Source organism: Falco cherrug, chromosome 16 (assembly GCF_023634085.1).
Source record: "Falco cherrug isolate bFalChe1 chromosome 16, bFalChe1.pri, whole genome shotgun sequence".
In the NCBI taxonomy this organism is placed as follows: Eukaryota; Metazoa; Chordata; class Aves; order Falconiformes; family Falconidae; genus Falco; species Falco cherrug.
In genome coordinates, this window is record NC_073712.1 from 7,866,387 (window position 1) to 7,888,157 (window position 21,771).

A 21,771-nucleotide genomic window follows, 5' to 3' on the forward strand; every position below is an offset into this window, starting at 1 on the left:
TATGCCTATATTTAACATTGGTTTTGTACACATCAAAAAATGCTCTCTCAGAACATGAAAATACAAGATAGCATCAGGAAAGGCAAGCTAACACCTCACTTAATCATTAACAGAACAATGGCATACTGGGATTCTGCATAAAGACCCTATACATCAGGTCTGCAAACAAGTAACGTGTAAAATGTGGTCTCATGTGGTAGGGATTTTGCTGAGAGTTAGAAATCCTCGAGTTTTAAAAAGGCAAAGGGATCCAAATCAAACGTGAGCTGCCTCTCTTCCTTTGTCTCATTATAATAGTCATCATCAAAAACCCAGGGCTGAGGATGTCACCTTAGACAGGAGAGCATGGGAATACACGTTGCAACAGTAAATAGTGCAAGAGAAGAATATTAGGACATAGCATCCGTTTTATGTCTTTTGCTTGTGTGATGCTGGAAGGTAGTAACAGCCCACCATTTGCAAGCAGAGTACCTTGCAGTTCTTAATTTTTTTTTTCCCCCAAGGTGTGGTCAAAGTTACTGAGGTAGACATTGTTTATGAAGTGAATATGGCCTGAAGCTATGCATCCCACACTGGGAGCGGCAGAAGGCACAGGGGAAAACTAAAAGAGGAGCCAGCCAGCACATCGGCACTTGAGCTGTTAGTAACGCACGCGGCCGTCCTGGTCCTGATTCAGCAAAGCACTCTGAGATGTACGCAACTTAAACCACGTGCTTCAGTCCTTGCCAACAGTTTCTTTATCACCCCAGCTACCCCAGTCCAACACCAGTGAAGCCCGTGCGCAGGTCTGGTGTTCCACTGATGCTGTTTCTAACACAACTCGTTTTCATCAAGCTGAAGCCCCGCTGGAGCAAGGCAGGCTTGCGACTTGCCACCCGTGGGGACGCGCCCAAGTAACTGCCCTGGTAAAAACATCACACTTCTAACCCAAAATAATGAAATACGTATTATTAGCATTGGCTGGGCCTCAGTTCCTCCAACTTCCAGCAAAGCTGAGGCATATACTTTAAATACTTCCCTGAACCCTTTCATCTCCTGCTCAACCAAAGCCACACATACACGAATACTCCCCTGTTCCCCCCAATCTACATAAAGATCAGAACATCAGCTATTATGCAGTACAGTTAAAATTATCCATCTCTTATTTTAATATATGGCTCTGAACAGAACAGTGCCATCGTTCCCACACGTGGGAAGGGGGGGAGGGGAGCTGCAGGGGCTCCCTTTGACAACCCTGACATGCGAGGTCACCCCGAGCCCTCGGGAACCCGCTGCCTTGCCCCTGCAGCACAGCCTCCAGCCGCGCTTCGCCTCTTCCTTGCATTTTCAGGGGGGTTACGGTACGGGGTTTGAGTGGAGTTGCAAAGACACCCCCCAAGAAGGTGGGTTTGCCTTTGGAGATGTCGCTTACAGAAGTGGAAACGGTTGGTTTTCCACTTCAGGACAGCAAGCTTCGCATTTCAGACCGCGTTATACAGCTGCCAGTCTCCGCGTGCATGTTCCTAAATGCTGCCAGTACTTGACTTGGTCAGAAGAATGAAGCCTCAGATTAGATATTATTTATTTAAACACCATCTAAAACCATCTGGGTGGTACTTTAACACACCCAGCTAAAGCCAGAGTCCACACATGAGTGCGTGTCACCCACGGCAGCTTGTCAGCATCCACCGTAGGTGGCACCAGCCGAAGCGTGGCTACGCTCAAAGGCCAAGTCATTTTCTTTGGATTTGAATGGGCATTACCAGGCAGGGAAAGCTCACACGTAGGGTTCGCTCGCAGATGCACTGTTAGCCTAGAGAGCATCGCAGAACAAGTCGGGGCAATGCAAAGTTGAATAAGACTAAAGAAAGGAGCGTTGAGCGTTCCCAAAGGCGTGTCCTTGGCCCAGGCTGGAATTGCTGCTCAGATAAGCCAGCGTGTACCTTCATGTCGGGGAAAGGGAAGGGCTCAGGTTACTCACAAGCTGCACTCTGAGCTGCAGACAAAAGGCCAGGAATGAGTTGACAAAGCCTTGCAGCTCAGCGTGCTGGAACAGCTCCGAGGAGCCGGGCAGGAAGGTCTGTCTGACCCACCATGGCAGCGAGCATCCCAGAGCGAGCTGGGCAGGAGACAGGTGCTGGGGATGGGCACCGAGGCCACGGGGAAGGAGTTAAAGCAGGGAGTGGGTCGAGCCAGGACCTGTGTTGCTAAGCCTGTCCTCAACACCGTCACTTCTCCAAGGATGTCTCTTAATTGCACGCATCAAATGCTGGGAGAGACTTTTCCCCAGCACAAAGTTGCAAGCAGATGCGGTCAACAGCTGCAGAAACTTTTGAGTTGCTTCCTACTTCTACTCAGTAAAAACACAAAGAACCCAAACCAGAAAACACATTTCACAGTATTTTCAGCTTGACTCAAATAATTAAAAAAAAAAATCACATCCTGACTCCTTGGCATTATCAGTAGATGGATTTAGGAAAAAATATCAGAAAAGTCTAGAACATTATGAAAAAGCCTCCAGAATTCCAAGAATACTTATCCAAACTAAAAGTTTTCACTACTACATTTTGAATCTCAGCTTTGTCAGCACTTGTAGCTTTATAAGGACAGAGTCAGAACAACTGCTGGTAATTTTGCTCTGTGAACACCTCTGGACTCATTAACAACAGTTGCATAATCCCAGTGCAGCAGTGCACGCCATTTCACAAGAAACCTTAAGTTTCCCAGAAAATATCAAGATGGCACAAGTACTACGTAACACTGCTTTATCTAATAATTGTCTCACACAAGCTGAGGGATAAACGTTTTTCACCAAAGCAGGTAGTTTTTCACTAAAGACTGGCATACCCCCTTTGCACAGAGAGGCAAAGGAAAGCTTACTGTCTCCCCCCAAGCCTGTGCCCCCCCAAGCGAGCAAATCCAAGATGAAGGGTCTGACAGATGTCTGTGCCCAAATAAATTCTTTAGAAACTGGGGCAGAAAGGGCACAGGCATGGTTGCACAGCTCGCCCCATTCCTCTTTAAAAGGAATGTGCTGGCACGTGTTAAAGGTAACGAAAATGTCACTGCAGGAAACAAAACCCAGCCTGCAGGATATCACAAATAGATTAATTGCACAAACCAGGAGAAAACAGTATCTGCAAATAACGTCAGGCCTGCCAGCAGCGTTCCCATCCGTGCCGCAAGTACGAAGGTGGCAGAGGTCAGGCTGAGCTGCTCAGGGGGAACGTTGCACCAGCCCCGGCTAACGCGCTGCCACGCTCCAGCACCAGCCCCGGCTGCAGAACTGCCCTCGTGCCGCTGCCCTTCCTCAGTTGTGAAATCTCATATTCGCTTCATCTGTTTGCACACTGGATGAACTTCCCAGGAGTGGCTTGTTTGAGCCAGGCAACAGGAATGAAACTAAAACCCAACAACTTTTAGGAAAAGCTTTCTAAAAGAGCAGGCAGTGCATTTCATTTCGGTGTAATAACTAAGATATTGACTCCTCCTGCAGGTGGGGGTTTCATGTAATTTTTGGGCCTGGGTCTCCTATTGTGTACAGCAATATAACTTATTTATCTTCTGCAGACATACTGCTGACTTACAGATCGTGCAGCTGCAGATGTATGCCCACGGTGGGCCACAGAGGCTTGGCTTCATTCTTTATGGCTTTCCTAGTTTTTTTTTTTAAAAAAATAACTGTGCCTGTAGCCCACAGATTCCTTGGAAAACAAATTGTCCTCTGTCCCTCCCACCCACAAAAGTTATCAGATTCTTTAAAACGTCTGCTATTGTGGAAAGTTACTTTTTAGTACTGCTCTAAACTACAGAACAGAGGGAGGAATATTACCTCCATATTTTCCAGGAAATAGGTTTCTGAGTAATTTAATTTTCCACCCTGTGCTATGTCTCTGTACATTTTTATAGCATAACTACACATATCTCTATAGACACATATTTGTATCTATGATTCAGTTATAACGGCTTCCCGATACGTTCCCTCCTTAGCCCTGAACTTGTGCCATCAGTTATTCCGTTTTGTCGAGAGAATGCAGCCAGCGAGACTGGCCTGGGAACGGGCAAACAGGGCTCTTAAAATGCAGCTGCGTACAGAAAGGCAGAGACCTCCACAGACCGAGAAGCTAAAACAATGCCAAATGTTTCTTTCAGGGCATGAAAAGGGCAGCAAGGCATTAAAATTCAGAGAAGTCAGAAATTTCATCCTTTCTGCTTATAAGTTCATTACCTGTGAGAGCAGATGCTGAGACTTTTTTCATGCCCCTCTTCCCCCCCACCTTTTTATTTTTTTTTTAAGCTGAGATAAAAATAAAACTCAAAAGTATACTCCTTAGCAGTGCTGTGGTGGCTTTGAGCCACATAAAAGGTTCATTTTTAAATTACTGTTGCATTGGTCTTGTCAAACGGATGGAACATTCTGCCTTGTAATCAAACCAAGCGTGCGGACCCAAGTGTGCCCAGGGAGTTTTAATTCTGAAGCGACCTGTGACTGCAGAGGCTGTTTTGCCTGATGGCTCTGCAGCGTGCAGGTCTGGAACCTGCCTCTCTGCACAAATAGCTTCTTTCAGTAAGAGTTAGACAGACTTTACAGCTGAAACTCACTGCCAGCAACGCGTCTGAGCTACCCCAGCTAAAACACCGGGTTAAGGTCATTTGTTGGCCTGAAAGATTACCCACGAGCGGTTCGTGGAGGTTCTCTCACACACTTATCCATCGCACCGTGCGTAAAGCGGTTTGGCTTTCAGAGTTACCTGCAAACACCAGGCAGGGAGCCACATGTTGGTGCAGGACTGTTACAAACACAGGAGGAGATAAAGTGACATCCAAAGCTTGTATTTCATTCATCTTCCAATACTGCTGTTTATAAACCCAGATCTAAAACCCAAGTAAAAACGTAACAGCATATGGTTATGTTCTAAAGTAGAAATTCAAGAATTACTCCAAATTTCAGTTCTCAATCTCTTACAGACACAGAAAACGGAGGTAACCTTCCAGTAATTAAAACATTGCCATTCTGCCTGATCTTCCAAGGCAGAGGAGAGAAAAGACCTGTTACCTTTAGAGCCTTGGGATACTGATCTACAATTACTGTCTAATCAATCTTTAATTATTTTGCCTGAAGGTTATTTGAGCCCTTCCCTTATGACAGCCCCTCCAGAAAGCCTTAGCAGAGATGGGGCAGCAGCAGCTGAGTCTCCTCCTCACCCTGCTGCACGTCACTCCCCGCACAGATCTCCTGTTGGCTATGTATGCAGCTACATTGGCAGAGTGTGCAGTTTTTACACAAAAATTAATATACACAGCACTTCATCTAGCAAGAGAAGATATGTCAGCATGGAGGTATCTCATAGTCTTCTCCAGGAGCTTCGTGTCCATATCAGCTCACTTCAGCAACACAACTGCATCCAGACACCCACACCATCAATGGCTTTAGACTGGGAATTTTTTTCATGCTCAAATTTATGTACTTTTTCAGTTGTTCCTATCAAGAGTCACTCCTTTCCACCCCAACACAAATCTGCATCATTTGAACACTGGGGCTAATTTTCTGTTTACTGAAACAGCAGGAGAGACCATCTTATTACGGTTAAAGGTTGGGCTTCCTTCTTTTTCCTGGTTTAGGATTTAGCTGCTTAATACTTCACACCTCCAAGAACGTGCAAGTCTGAGACAGCAAAATGAAAAACACTATGGAAGAAACAGCAAGGTATCCGATTTTCTACTTTACTGGAAAGACAGAAAGATCCTTTCCAATCTCTCAGCACCTGTAGGCATGCTCTTAAACTCAGCCTTAGTTTGCCATCCCATAAACATCGGTGGGAAATACAAAGCTAATGCGATGTGTCACCAGCGTCCTTTTATAAGCCCCGAGTGCTGTGTTGAAACATGGACCTGGCACCTAGAAGTAACAGTGCAGGCGAGCAGGTTACAGCTTGTTGGTTCTTTTCAGTGGTGTCTTAAGTGAATGGTACTTGCAAAGTGATCCAGTAAAGCCGAGCAAAAAGACCCCTAAACATGTACAAATAATTTTTCCTCAAGAGCTTCCTTCTTTTGAAGAAGCAAATATTTTTCATGGAAGTGTTCCCTGTTGCAAGGACAGAATTAAGTCTCCTGTAAAATAGTTTTCTTCCTCGGCTTCTCTATTTTCCATCTTTTCCTTTTTCTGCTTATTTTTTTTGTTTTACTTCTTTAATGATAAACGAGGAGAACAAGCGGGAAATGACAAAACCAAACTTGGAAAAAAAAAGACCTTAAAGTCTCAATTTTTTAATTTTTTTTTTCTTCCAGAAGTCATAACCAAATAAGGAGTCCAATGCCCCATTGTGCTCCCGTGTGTTTATTCGCACACTGGTTCGGTCTGAGGATCCCTGCTGAAAACAACAGGGCGAGAACCCTCCCTAGCCCTGTGCAGGGAGCTCCGGGCAAGGAGCACAGGCTGCGTGAGTTACCCTGCCCGAGCACCCCTGGGCACCTTTTTTGTAACTTCTCTGCTTTGGAAGCTCTACCTACTATTTGTTGCACACTTGGGTTTCGCTCCAACCCTTCCCGCTCAGTCTTGCTTTGCCATGTCCTCCCTGCAGCCAGAGGGTGCGAGAGCCTGAGCGTGGAAGAAGCCCCGTTCCCCAGACCGGGCAGCGAGGAGGAGCTGGGAGCCTTCCTGCCGGCTCACTGATACCAAACGCCCAGGGGAGATGCACGGGACTGCCAAGGATGCAAGCTGCAGTCGAACTGGGTGCCTCTAAAGGAAGAGAAGAACCAAACCTATTAATGTGGAAGAGCCAGATACTTAACTATGCTGCAGAACCAGGTGTGTTAGCTCATGCCAACTCCCATTGCCAAAGGGGCAATGGGAACAGAGCAGAGGCAGTGTTTTCTTTTAAATTTGGAAGTGAAAGGGAGAAAGTAAACTTGCATGGAGCCTGGGGATGGGGTGAAGATGATGAGAGGTTGGTGTAATTGGGTTTCTTTCCTCTGCAAGTTGCAAATGAACAATTATGGCTGAGAATATTTGAAATAAAATTACTGGGACCCGTCACCAGTTGATTGACCTCTGTACAGGCATCTCATTGAATGAGGAGCATGACTGGAGTCTTGACTATACCAAGCCATTAAGGATCTAATGGCATTTAGCGTAGATGGGAATTCACGGGGGCAAGGGCCCTGGAAACATTTTGGCATAACCTGCCTTTTTCTTTGCAAGTTCTAGTAGATGCAGTCTTAAAGTTGCTACAGGTGTCCTATGCCATCCCAGAGCCATCTGCCTGTCAGGGATGAGCAGAACTCATCTGAATGGTGAAACACGACATGTTTCCTGTATCACTGTGATGTAAATGAGAACATAGGTTTCTGAGTAGCTACCGTCAGAAAGCAAGAATACCTGTGAAGCAGGCTTTGAAAAGAAGCAAGAGTTATCGGTAACTCAAATGATAGATCTGTAGTCTCAAACAAGTGGTTAGGCAATGGTACAGGGATAAATCTCAGAGAAACCTAAGCAAGTCTCAATCTTTGTCCTTTCCTCTATTGTTCTGGAATACAAAGGCTTTCTTACAAGCTTTAAGTCTTAATTCTGCAACAAGTATTTCCCGCTATTCACAGCAATAAGCTTCATTCAGCACATGCCTGTCTCCAGAGGCAGGAGCAGCTGAAGAGATGGACTGAGCGAGTGATGCACGTGCTCAGGTCAGCGTCGAACAAAACGAACCGCGCTCCCACGGATGACTTGCAAGCACCACATGTCTCACCGTAGCTACGGTTTGAGGAGATTGCAGAACAGAGAGGGGAAGATGACTCCCTAGGATCAAACAAGGTTTTTTGGCTTCACTTCAGAAAGGTTACAAGATGGTTTTCCTTTTATGCATGTGGGAGAGTAAGTGCTGCACAGGGAAAGGGTGCAGGAAGGCTGGTCATGCTGCAGCACAGCAGAGTCAAAGAGACCATGAAAAATAAAAAAGCAAAATGTGGTGTTACACTGTGGTTCATTTTTCTGTGATGGGAAATACTAACAATGTATAGTCTGAGGGCTCCATTTAATCCTTACGCCTATGTAGGCAGTTGCTTTATAAAGATGTTTTTCACAATCATAAATAACCTTTGGAGTCGAACGGGGGAAAGCCCTCAAGTAATTATTCTCCACCTGCTTGTGGACTGAATTTACAGTGGGCAATTTCAGGAGACGTGGCCCTGAGCTTTCCTCTGCTGTGTTTGATGTCTCAAACCTGCAGACCAAGTAAATAATTTGATTCCATTTATTGGACAAATTTAGAGGTCAAAGCTGACAAGCCTTCAAGACCACACAGGTTTCCTCCTTGGAAGCCAAACAGTGGAATGTGCCTTTCAGATACTGCAGGGAAGAGCCTTCATCCCCTGACATATTTCCATCAGCAAGGTTTGAGAGCTTGCAGCAGCAGTTTTATGATGTGTTGGCAGTTTTTTCTACCTAACGGGTACGTGTTGAAAGTTTAAGGGAACTGACAGTTGATATGATTGGGTATTATGGAACAACATTACGTTCCTACCCAGCTATCCATGCCACAGCCAGTCCCGCCGCATCTGTCCTTGACAGTAGTAGTTATAAACTTTAAGGGTATTTGTTATTTTGCAGTAGCAAATAAAACAAAGAACCGATTTGTATCTAAAAGAACTACTGCCCTGGCTTCAAACTGTGCAGCAGTGCAAAATTGTGGAGAGTTTGGCTTGTTTCACACAGCCCTAAGAAAATAAAAGCAAGCAATGAATAGAAATAAACTTCAGTACATATTTCTTATACAAAAAACACTAACTTCCTTGTCTCTAAAAGTATTCCATCAGATGCATTTACAGACCGATATATTCACCTCCACGATTAAAATGTGTGGCAAAAATAAAAAATAATCAGAACTTTTAATTCATAATTGTAGATAGTCAGGACAGGCACTGCTGCTCAGTGCAATTCAGCACAATCAAAATTAAAGCTGCAAACCTTGTGACCTATGTCATAACCAAAGCAGCCTGGATTTAAAATCTCTGGTTCACCCAACGAACAAATGGAAAAGCAGGATTTATGTGCAGTCCTTACATGGAAAACAGCATGGAAGAACGGTAGCAAGTTGTTAGCACTATAAAAAGACAAAGAAGTGAAATTTGGGGGGGTGGAGTGTGTGTGTAGTTCAGTTAGTTATCTACAGCCTGCTCCACCAGAAAGGCAAGCTTATTGAAATATTTTGATTTGTGCAGATTAGTAAACTTAAAAGATGAAAAACTAGTCTGCTTTCCAGAATATTTTTGCTAAATGCAAAGCACAGGCACCGCAACCCTGGCCTGCAGAGCTCTCCCACAGCAGTGGTGCGGGATGCTGAGGGGCAGCCCCTGCTCCAGCATGGCATCGCCAGTGCCAGGTGGGGGCTGGGCACCTTCCAGCCTGCACTGTGCGGGAAAGGAGGGCAAAGATCAAGGTTTATTTTTAAAGAAGAAAAAAGGGGGGAAGACTCAACAGATTCACACAGTGCAGCTGGAGGAGTCTCGCTATGAACTGACTTCCTTTAGAGCTGGAATTAAAACCATTGCACGGAAGCACTTTGGCAGAGCATCTTCGTGCTCCATGAAGTTCTTCTATTCAAACCCTTTACAGGGCGATACCCTCACTCTGTCGGGTTCTCCTATTCAAACCCTTTACAGGGTGATACCCCCAAACTCTGCCAGGTTCTTCTATTCAAATGCTTTACACAGCGTTACCCCCACTCTATTGGGTTCTTGCTACCCGAGCAGTTTACAGGGATTATTACATCATGGTACCAATCTTGCAACACATCGCATCAAGTGCTCACTCTCAAATGTGTTTTCTGTTTCTTTAGCAGCTCTGCAAAAGCAGAGCAAAGTGTTTCTCACGTGGAAAGGCAAGTACAGAATTCAGGCAGTTTGATGCAACAAGAATTAAGACGTGAAGGAGAACGCCTGCTGCTGTGCGTTGAAGCCCTGCACCAGCCAAGGGCCACCTCGCAGCGGCCACTCAGCGCATCCCGGCGCGGGCAGGACCCGCACAGCCCGGCCCTGCGCCCCCGCGCAGGCAGCGCACAGCCCGCACACCCCGGCCCTGCGCCCCCGCGCAGGCAGCCGCGCAGCGGGGGAGGGGCCGCCCAGCCGCCCTCTCCATTGGCTGCGCCCGCGGGCGAGCGCGGCCTCCTGAGCGGGCGCGCAAATAAAGAGTGCACCTGCGGCGGCACCTGGACGGGGCAGAGCTCCTCCTCCGCGCCCCACCACCTCCGCGTTGTTCTAACCCTCCCTGCGCTTTTTTTGTGCAAGGCGTGCAGCACCCCTCCGCCGCTGCATCACTGCCGGCCGGGCCGGGCAGCCCAGCGCTCGGTGCCACCCGCACAAGGACCATTCCCTCACGCCGTTCCACCACCCCTGGGATTCTGTTCACAAGGCGGCTGGAAAAGACGACAAGAAGTAGCCCCTGAGTGTATTTATTTGCCAGCTGATTTATTTTAGTTTGTCTACCTAGGTTTTTGTTTGCTTTGTTTTTTTGTTGTGTTTTTTTTTTTTTAATATATATTTTTTTCGTTCTGGTTTAAAGTTAAGTAAAGCGGTTGCAAGACAGGATTGGTACCTAGCTAACCAAGACAGGTGAGTGAACAGCACGACCACGTGTCCTTATATCTTCCCTAAAACTCTGGTGAACTGGGGGAGCGCTGTGGCTGGGAGTCGCTTTGTGTAAAGGTGGTTTCCTTGGAAGGCTGCTGCATTGGAGAGAAGATGCAGGATGCTGTAACGAGCCATATTGATGTCACTCATCCCACAGAAGCGCTGCTCGTTCCCTATGAACATCAACACAGCTGCCCTTTGCTTATTGGAAACTGAGGCCAGGAAACAGCTTTTAAAAGGAAAAGCGCAAGCTTCTTAAACATTTTCTATGGTATTTTAAGTCATAGTTATAGCAAAGTTATTCAAAGCAGCAACTGGTGATACATGGAAAGTTATTTCCTAAACTGGTAGGAATTATGTGGTTCGCACTGGTCTTTAAAGAACAGTGTAATTCAATTAGAACCCAGGGAGTTGCTCTGGAATTACGCTAGTGGAATGAACACCTCATTTGAGCTGCCTTCTCAACTACCATTTGTAAGAATTTAGCTTAGTTTCAATCAGTTGATTCTTCTCTTGATTTTCTATGCAAATCACTTGAAATATGCTCTTACCTATCCAGAGATATCGAGAAGTGAAATATTCAAGAAAGTAGTGATATGGAGGGTGGGTGGTTCTTGTAGAAAATTTTAATTTGCTTTAGTTTGGCACATTTGCTAAGGTCTTTGAAGTCCAGAAGTCCCATGCTGCTATTCTAATTCAGCATATATGGATGCTCGATGCTCAAGGATTGGGCTAGGCAAGCGCTCTCCCAAAAGCCAGAGCTGATCCCTGGGATTGGGGGGCGGGGGGGGGGGGGGGGGGGGGGGGAGGGCAGCATGCTCAGGCTGCTTACACACACACCCACCCCCCTCCCCAGCCCTTCTGTGGATGTCTGGTTAATGCTATTGCATTCCAGCAAGAGAGAAATCCAAAGGCCTTCTCACTCACTTTTAAAAGGGAATATTGACCCCTGTCAATTACTCCAGCTACTGCTGTGAAACCGCGTTCCTCTCTGAGCGCAATGCACAGGTGTAAAGCCAACTACAAATTCAACTTCTATGTTGTAAAACTTGCCCAAAAATCAAGAGTAACACAAAACTGTTTTCCCTTTAAAAATGAATCGTGATAATTTCAAGTGAAGGCTTTGGGAAAACATGAGGGTAATGCTGGAGTACAGCAGAGAAATGGAAATCCCTAAATGAGCTACAGAACATGCTTTGAGTAGGAGTGTTTCCTAGAAAAAGCCCAAGCAAAGGTCCACCTGGGTTGGGGGGGGCTGCAGGAGAGCATTGCCTCTGGACGTCACAGTTCGTGTCAGATCTGAGCTTCAGAAAGCAGTTTTTGACTTATGCTTAATTTTAAACACAAGCTTATGTTTCACTGTAGACAAGTTACTCTGTACCTTTCTAGCCAGGACTGAGTGACTGGCGCTGTGGGTGCAGGCAGGGCGTTGCACCAAAGGTCCCAAGGGCTTGAAATCACCAGGCCTAACACAAAGCCCATTTAATGTAACAAATGCAATGAGCTTTGGCTCAGAGCATCCATATCTCTCAATTCCCCTACAGACAAAAGAAATATAGAAACATTTGCTCACTTTAAAGTTCAGAGAAGTCCAGTTCAATTTTGTCTGACCTTCAGTGAAAGGTTTGCCACTTCTGAGGATGCAGCAGACCTTTGCTGTTGCTCAGGTAGATGCAAAAGACCACAGCCTGACTCTCAAACTTCTCCCCAGAGAGAAGCAAAAAACAAGTGGTATCTCATTAAAAGGTTGGAAAGAACAAAAAAAAGAACTCAACCCAACCTCTTACTAGTAACCTTTAATTTACTTTAAATTGGTTGTTTAAGACTGAAGGGTAGTTAGCTGTTGGAGGTGGGTCCCTGGAGCTTGTCTTTCAAGTTTATTACCATTGTTTTAATGTAAGATTTTGTCGATAAGCACCTTTAATAATTTGAGCTGTTCCTGAAGGAAGCCGAAGCCAAAGCCAGCCTTGCTGCTGTTTATTTTCTCTCCTGGGCATACTGGCTTTGTGAATTCCAGGCACGAAGTGGTTAATAGCTGGAAGCTGTGCATTAAGGCATTTATGGTGCTAAAGCCCGTTGTAACTTGCCTGATAAAAGGCATTTCAAATAAGCCAGGATTGCATAGAGGAATTTCAGTTGATGGGTTCCTGCCTAGGCCACCCTTTCTCAGGACTTACCCAAAAGCTTTTAACATGTCTTGACAAAACGAAGGGAGAGGCTTCAACGCAGCAACAGGCAGCAGGTTTATATTTAAAAGCAAAAGGGAAAGAGAATATCCTAAACTATTTGTTCTGTTAAACCCTCTATCAGCACCTCCCTAGTAGGAGATTTTGTGGGTTAGTTTTTTGGGGTGGGGTGTTGGGTTTGGTTTTGGTTGGGGTTTTTTTTGTTGTTGTTGTTGTTGGGGGTTTTGTGTTTTTTTTTTTTTTAAGTACAGGCAAGCATTTCAGTTCACCTTCAAATTTTTGCATCCTAACCTATCTTTTCCCAAGCTGCAAAGTACAAGCAAATTAAAAGTTGAAATCTTAAATTACCCAAGTGCATGGGAGAGCTGCCAGAACATGTCGCTGCTCAGAACTGGACCCTTCATTCCGTTAGGCACTTTGAGAGTCGCAGTTTTTCCATTCTTTAGATGAGAAGCAGCATGCAATGCTAAGTGTATGCATTATATTCAGACTTCAGTATTAATTTCACAGATGAAAACAGGACATAACTGAAACAAGTAAGATACTTCAATCTATAATCAGATTCCTTCGCAAGGATCACAGAAACACCTTTACTGCATAGATGCAGGGATGGGTTGAGCTGGGTTTTTGTGGGGGGAGTATTTCTCACAGTCTTCTTTATTTTCGTCTTTTTCACAGATTGAAAGTTCTTTGGAAGAGGCTACACATCTTTTAGAGGGTTTGGACAGAGCTTAGCTTAACTATTTGAATCTTCATAGTGCCTTAGGGCAATCCCATAATATGCATAATCCATTTCACAGATGCACCAAGGCATGTGCATGAGCAGCGGCAGCCGGCAGTGCTGTGTTGGGACAAGCGATGCGTTCCTTGCTCTGCTCTCTGCCCATGCTTTACAAGAAGCCTGAAGCAAGCAGACTCCAATTACCACATCATGTGGGGCTGTGACTAAGAAAGATTATTTCTCCCCTATCTAGGCTAAAGGGAAGTAGTAGCTTAACACATTATTGTTATTGCCAAAGGTCTTTAAAAAGAACCCGCACGTAGAAGGAAATTGCCTACTGGCATTCTTCGGCTTTTGCAGATTCAGGGGTTTCAGGCCAGAAGAGACTATGGTGATTATCTTGTTGGACCTCCCTTGTAAAAGCCATAAAACTGAAACCCTTGAGCATTTAATTTGGAGAAGCTCCTAATAGTTTAATACCTTCAAAAGATGGGGAATTGCTATATCCTTTGGTAAGTTGTTCCCACAGTTAACATTACAAAGCATACCTGGCTACTTTGTTACAGGCTAAAATTGAAGTAGATGAAAAAAAAATCAGGGATAAGGGGAAAAAAGAGCCAATGAAAGTTTCAGTGCATAGCATCCCCGTGAGCACTCATCGTGGAGTTTCACTCCTACGTAAGATTCAAACATCTCAGGCGTACCAGCTGTGCTCCCCCCTAAAAGGTACGTTAATATGCGATAAACTCGCCTGCGTTTTCTGCGTGAAATGAGGACGATCCATGGGTTCTGTTGTCCTTCATTCCACCGGAGTCTGTCTCATACCTAACCAGATTTCAGTGGAGTGAAGCACAAGAGACATGGAGATGAATCAGCAACAAGAGGAACCGCTTCCCACTGACAGAGAAGGGCAACTGCATGGAAATGTGGACACACCAGGCACCTAAACAGAGGTTGAGCACGCTGGGTGAACGGAGAGCACCTGGGCATTTTAGCAACCTGAATATTTTTTGAAGGTCTCCAGTAAGAATCCCATTTTGAAGATGTACTTACTTTCTGCTTAACATACAAAGATTAAAAGTCTACAGAGACCACAAGCTGCTTCTGGAAGGCTTAAATACATTATTAGCAGGAAATTAAACACTAATGTGGATAAATTAGACATGTAACCTCATTGCTTTCAGTCATCTTCCTTCTAGGCTGCTACAGCCAGTGAAGAAACCAGAATGCAACCTCGTTTCAGCACATGGGCACTGCTCTGCATTCCCTTGAGGGACTTTCTCTAAAGAATCACACCAGCAATGCCTGCTTCCTTCCAACTCTCCTGCCACACTGCCTTCAGAATCTGGCAAAACTCCATTAAAATTTTAGACCCATTTATTTTGTAATAAAATGAGTGTAAATAAGATTTAAGTTGAGGGGGAATTTAGATTTTTCAGGCTGAGCATGAGATAGATCTTTTAAGGTGTCAGTGTAAATTCCTTGAAGGTTAATGCAGTTAAGTATATTTGATGCATAAAAGTGTCACATCTAACACTAATCATTCACCAATTTGTAATTGCCTTTTCAAAGTCCTCACCTCCCCGAGACAAACGCCCCCAAAAAAATGAGGTCTGGTGAATTTAAAACAAAATCAAAATAACGTCCTCCTACCATCAGGACATATTATTTGCCTTGATAGATTTAGTACCAGATTTCAAGAATTTATCATCCTGAATTATTTCTCAGCTGCCTGCCTAATCCTGCTTTTAAAATCAGTCAAATAGAAGGGGGAGGGGGAAAGAATTCAAAAACTACTTGCTGATGGCTTTTCTTAACACACACAGACCACTGAAGGGCTTGCTCCCTTGAAAGCCAACAGCCAGCGTCCACGTGCAGTGCTGCTGAGCTCTTCCAGGCAGCACTGGAAGTTATCAACAACAGCAACTGGAAGTTATCTGACATTTATTTCCAGGCTCATTCTTAAGCCTGAGATGGGGGGGTGGGTGTTCCTTATCATACAAAAAAATTATTTCTCTGCTTAGTGTTAAAGTTACACTCTATTTCAAACCAAAATCACAATAACAGGACCACAACGTATTTTCAAATCTGAGTCTAGCCAACCTTGTACTGTTTCAGTTTTCTGTACTTTTTATCTATTCATCTAACACCCCATCTCTGTAGGTATCTTGAAATACAAAGCAAAACAAACAAGTTCCATATCTTTTCCCAAGGTATTTTTTTCAGGGCATCCCCAAACAACCAAAACCTTAACAAGCCATTCCTTAAAGTTCTGGTGGTAATTAGCGGTGGAGGGTAACAAGAACAGTGGCAGCAAATTGCAAGTTTTTTTAGCAAGACAAAGAGTGAACACGCGAGAGTGTCAAGCATAAGCAGATGAAAAAATGCATAAGTTTGTCTATTTACCAGTTAAGGGTAATAAAATAAGGGTACCTACCTTCCCACTGCCTGGGCAGCAACAGGTCCCGAGGGCAGGACTCCACGCTGGGAAGCTGCTTGGCTGTGCCATAGGTCCCTGAAGCACAATACAGCACTCGCCGCCTTCTCGCCCTTCCCGCCCTGGCTGGCATCAGCTTCCCAGGCATAAGAGGTCTTCATTTGTAGGGCACCGTGAGCTCTACGGATCAAGACAGAAATATAGTTGGGAATTAGTGATATGCTCGGGAATATTTACAGCGCTACAAGTAATGCATCACTTTGCCATTTGTTCTTTTTTCCTCCACATGAAGGACATTTTGGCCAACAGCTTCCCATACATTAAAGGAATGAATATAATGAGACCAGACAAAGTGCCAGAGCACACATTGCTATGGACAAGTCTTAGTCAATACACTGTGCAGTTAGCAAAACTCCTTTAAGGGATGACAGGCGCTATGTAAATGCAAGCTCATTATCAAAGGAACCATGGCTTGTTGCTCACACTGATGTAGCACCAGAAGGAAAAATAAAACACCACCTCAAGTTACTCTCTAGAGTAATATATAGTCTAAAGGCTGACTATTTCCAGGCCTTAGAAAGCAATTGATAGTACAGAACTGGCAATTCAGACAAAAAAAAAAAAACCCCAAACACCACCAACTTACTTCCAGGCAACAGGAATGAGATTGAAGCAAAACAGTGAAAGTACCACCAGCCACTAGCCTTCCAAATGTGTGAGTGAAGCTGCTTCTTGGGGCTACCAGCACTGGTACTTGAGGCATTATATTAAGCCTATACTTATCAAAGGGGCTTCTATTAACACCAGGTACACCCATACAGAGAAACCAGTGCTTTCCTAATTGCTTTACTCCCCACTCACTCTTCCCAATTTGCAGGCTCACAACACCACAAAGTTCACAGGCACAGAAGAACTTAAAACCCAGAGCCCTCTCCTGCTGGTATTTGTGAATCCCGAGCCCTGAGTAGGGTCTGTCACTGCAACTTGGTGCTGGGAGACTGGAGAAGCCCATTAAAATGGGTTGATTTGGAGCGTAATTGTTTGAAATGTTGGTTACCAACAGGCTCAGCATTAACTTCACAGAGTACAGACTATAAGCTGGACAAATGTGGTGGCCAAGCCTCCCAAGTGACACCTCTCTCTGGGAAGGGGCATGTTAGCAAGAGCAGGAGCCATGCCAGCAGCTTTGACTTCAAAGAGCATTTCTTGAACTCCCATTACAAAGACCCACAAGCCACGGACAAGTACTTCGACGCTGGTGGCTTCCACCACGTGCTTTGCGACCCAGAGCTGCTCCGCTCCCAGAAAGGGCTTGGGCACAGAAACCACGGCACAGTCCCCTGCACCTGCGACTCATCTGCTGTGTTGAGGGGGACTAAAATAAAAACCTCAAGCATGGCACAGTTGGAAAAAGATTACCACCAATAACTACCCCAAGCAGGGCAGTGCTTTCACTTAAGACTCATTTACTGGGGAGCACAAAAGCAGCAAGTGCACAGCCACGCCAGCTCCCCTGTCAAAAACTAAGACATAAGCTGAGAGGTGCCTGAAATGGCACAAAAATCAGCAAAATATCTGTCCTTTTTGACTCTTTCCCATAGGGAAAAAAGAGGAGAAATAATACTACTGAGCTGAATGCCCAGGGAGACAGACAGCTAGAAAAGGCAGAAGTTCTCAGCCTTTTTAATAGTTACATTTCAGTGTTGTGCCTCAATTCCTTACCTAAAGTCAGTTTTCATTCAGTAGGCAGCTAGACCGAGGCACCCTCCCAACAAACCTTACAGCCCTTCAAGTCGCTTCAAACAAACGATGCCTTGTGGCTGGTGGTAACTTCGCAGAGCTCTGAAGCAGAGGGGAGGCTGGAGAAGAGGCCCTTTAGAAACCCTTTACAAATGTAGGTTTGATTGACTGACTGATTGAACTTAATTGCAGACATTCTCTTAATTGTACACTTAATTACTGACACTGTGTCAAAAGATTTCTGATGCAGCACCTGGAGGATAACCTTGCAAGTGCCAGTCAAAGCCAGCTGCACAAGACATCGGGGAGGTGCCACATATTGCTACAGCTTGGAAAGGGAAAAATCATAATATTTTAATAATATACAATTAGGGTTTCACCCACTCTCAAACACGCGTGTGCACACACACACAATCACAAATCTTTTTGCAGGGAGGGCATCTAATACAGCAGGAAGAGAAAAGGAACAAAGAGCGATAATTATGGGACCATGTGACAGTTCCACCCTTTTGTGGTCCCTCCTAATATCTACAGTGTTGTGAGCTGAGGGGGAGGGCAGTATGCCATTGGGTTTGGCAGGAGCGATACAGCTGCTGGCCACTCTCTATTTAGTAACTCCAGATTTTGCATGTTAAAATTGTAACCAGAAATAAAACCCATGAGATTTGTTCAAAGGTTAAAACTCTGAATATTCTCGGCGGTGATTTTGGGTCACTGCAGGTCCTCCTGAAAACAGCTATGCATGGAGTAAAGATAACAGCATTCTTACTGTTTGTAATAAGAAGTGTCTGCAGGAACCTTGCGATTACGGCTTCCTATACTTCTCTATAGACGCATCAGTATTTTAGTGAATGCAAAGCTTAAACCCATGTTAGAATAGCTTGTACATATAATGTGTATGGTGCACAAATAAGCAGAAACTAATCTGGATGTGTGCATTTTTCCTCATAATATTTTTAGTGATAAAGTCACATTTACAAAATCTCATTATTAACTAGATGTGCTAGTCCATAAAAAAAAAAAAGTAGCTGCAGGGTATTAAGAGATACTTGCACTACTGCTGCATGCAAATCATTGTGGGAATCACAATATCATCAGCATGTTTATCCTCACTACATTTCCAAGCAGTAGCTCTATTATACCTGCTGAGGGTCTGAGCACAAAGACCGACCGACCTCTAATTCTTATCTGGGTCTTCAAAAGATTTCCTGGCCAGCAGCCAGCTCAGGCCACCTACAAGCTCTGTGGCAGAACCGGAGCCAAGCCCTGGGCTAGTGACCAAAGGAGGGATAACTGAAGGTAACATCACCCTTTTACAGCAGTGATCCCCAGGAAGATTTTTAGGGTCATCCCAGAGCCCCACGCTGCCTGGCTGCACTTCCCATGCACACAGTGCTATGAACATTTCTGCTTGGGGCATTATGAAGGAGGTGACTTGCTGCCCTTGCAACATGTCCTGCCTGCCAACATGCAGCCCAGCAGAGCCCCACGTGTTCAGAGGTCCGAGAGGAGGGCAGCAGCCTCAGGTCAGTTATTGCAAGGGGGTCACAGATGCAGCAACTGGGACATGCAGCACCAGGAAGGCTGGAGCCACCCACAGCAGCAAGACCCCTGTGTTAGGGAGGGGGAGGCAGCAGCTGAGCACCAAGTGAAAGGCAACGAGGCCTTGAGACATGAGGATCAAAGGGAAGCTGAATGACGGCAAGTGGGATAAAGAGGGAAGGATGTCTATTGCAAGGCACAGCAGAGCCTGCAGTGGTGTCTACCATCTGGTTTCCTGCCCTTGAACCCACTCTCTGCACCCAGGCAGATGCAGCAGTTGCTCATACATCTCATGCGAGGCCATGACAAAGAGGCACCAAAACTATGAATTACAGATTGACAGCTTCAGAAAGACGTTGAGAGAGAGAGAAAAAGTTAAATCTGTTGGAACACTGATTACAAGTTATTGCTTCAGTAGCTGGATCTCCCTCTGAAGCACCTCTTAGTCTGGAAAAGCAACAGAAACTGGCATAATTTCTGCTCCTGTGGGGTCAGAAAGTCTGGAACAGTCTGGATACACAGGCCTGGTTAGAAAAAGGAACATCCTCCAGAAAACAGTAGCTACGGATTTCAAACATCTTAGAAGAAAATCAGGGCTATACAATATATAGGCTATCAAAGACCCTATAAATACAGCCAGCTCAGGCACTGATGCATAGCTACATTCCTCTGGAAAAAAAAAACAAACACAAAACAATAAAAAAACAGTATACTAAAACTGTACAGACAACTAGCAGAGAAGATCAGAATTGTTTTACACTCACATAAACGCAGTTTGTTGAAAACACCTGGAGTCTCGTTAATTTACCTGTGACATGTTGCTACACTTAATTGCCTTTGACAATTAGTAACATTTCAACACCTCCTTTAATGGCCCAATTATGAGAACACTTGTCTTCTTCTGCAGTAGATAGAAGAAAATAGATGGGTGAACCTCCAATGCAATACTCCTCTGCAGGTATTTTAATGAAGAACTTAAAAACAAACCCCAAAGTGGCCATTCGGATTTTGCTTGGCTCACTGCCGGCAGGCGAGCCCCACACTCTGCTCTCTGGCCGAGCCCCTCCTGGTGCTGGGCTGTGACAGCTGCTGCTCTGAGGACAGCACTGTGAAATTAATTACCGGGAAAAGCACCGAGCATTTGCCTCCCTCCATTTCTCACGCTTGATGTTTTATTGGTTATTTCTGTATGCTAAACTAGGTGTGTCCTTTGTAAAATAAATCCTGTTTCCAAACTGGGGGAAGCATGGTGGGCATAGGAACACAGGACCACCTCTTCCAACTATGCAGGCTCCTGCTGTAACAGAAATCTGTTCAACTAAAACTTTGCAGAATTAGCTTTGATGAAACTCACCTGCAAGCACTGGCTGCAGTCTGGTGGCCATTCTCTCAGAAATAAGCATGCGCTACTTCAGGCTGGGCAGAAATGCTGGATTTGACAACTGTGTTGAGTGGAAGAGACTGGGGGAAGCTTGCTGCTGCTTGTAAATTTGAAAAGTCCCTGCTGATAAACACTGTAGAACTCAGATGTAAAGTGAGAGAGCGAGAGCAAGACTGACAGGTCCAGCCCCACACGCAGTGCTACCGCTGGTAAATGCAAGTTCATTACTGGGCTCATTCTGCTCCAGCAGTGGAGGCAAATGAGCGCACTGCATAAAGACAGCTAGGTTTGGCTCATGGTTTCAGTTCTGCAACATGCATTAGGATTTTCTGTGCCTTCTCTTTTCCTCCCGCTCCACACACCCTTTCAAGATTAGTTCTTTCCCCAGAGACTCTCAGCTCAGCAGCACGATTCATCCTCGAATTCCTGCAGCACTGCTGTCAACTCTCAATTCCCTTTCAAATCTCTGCTTCCTCCCTTTCACTTTGGTAGCTGCATTTCTCCTCCTCTAGATTTATTTAGTCTTCTGAAGTATCTTGAGCTTCGGAGGTTTAAATTCTCCAGCAACATCAGTCACTGCAACCCCATAGATAGGGTCAGGCAAGTCTGACCTGCACCGCACACGCCAGCAAAGGTTCCACAGAGAACTTTCCAGCCAGACCTGGCAGGGATGGTGGGCTCTCACACCACCAGCATAACGACTGTTCTTTGGCATTTCCTTTTTAACAGCAGCTCTTAATTGGCTCAGGACATGATCCAGGTGCCGATGGGCATTTGCTGACCAGTTTGTGCCCACAGCTCAGATGACTGGAGAGCAGCGAGCACCGGCACAGCCCCAGCAAGCCGGATGGGGCCACGCTCACACTCCAATTTCATCCCTTTGGTGTAGTTTTAGCTGCGGGCAAAACCTCTGGTGGGATCCACCAGCCAAAACCAGGGTGCAACTGTCACAACCCTCTGTTGTTATTCCTCTTTCTCCCGTTTCCTCAGCCTCTGCCGGTATTTTCCCTGCTGGATGTTTTCTTGACAAGTGAGCCAATGCCAAGGGCAGCTTGTTCCGTTCTCACTGCAGGACAACATCTCCGAGAAGGGAGATCCTGCCTCGCTCACAGGGATCACCGTTTGCTTCCTCTCACCGGAGCTGTACAAACCAGGAACAAGCCAG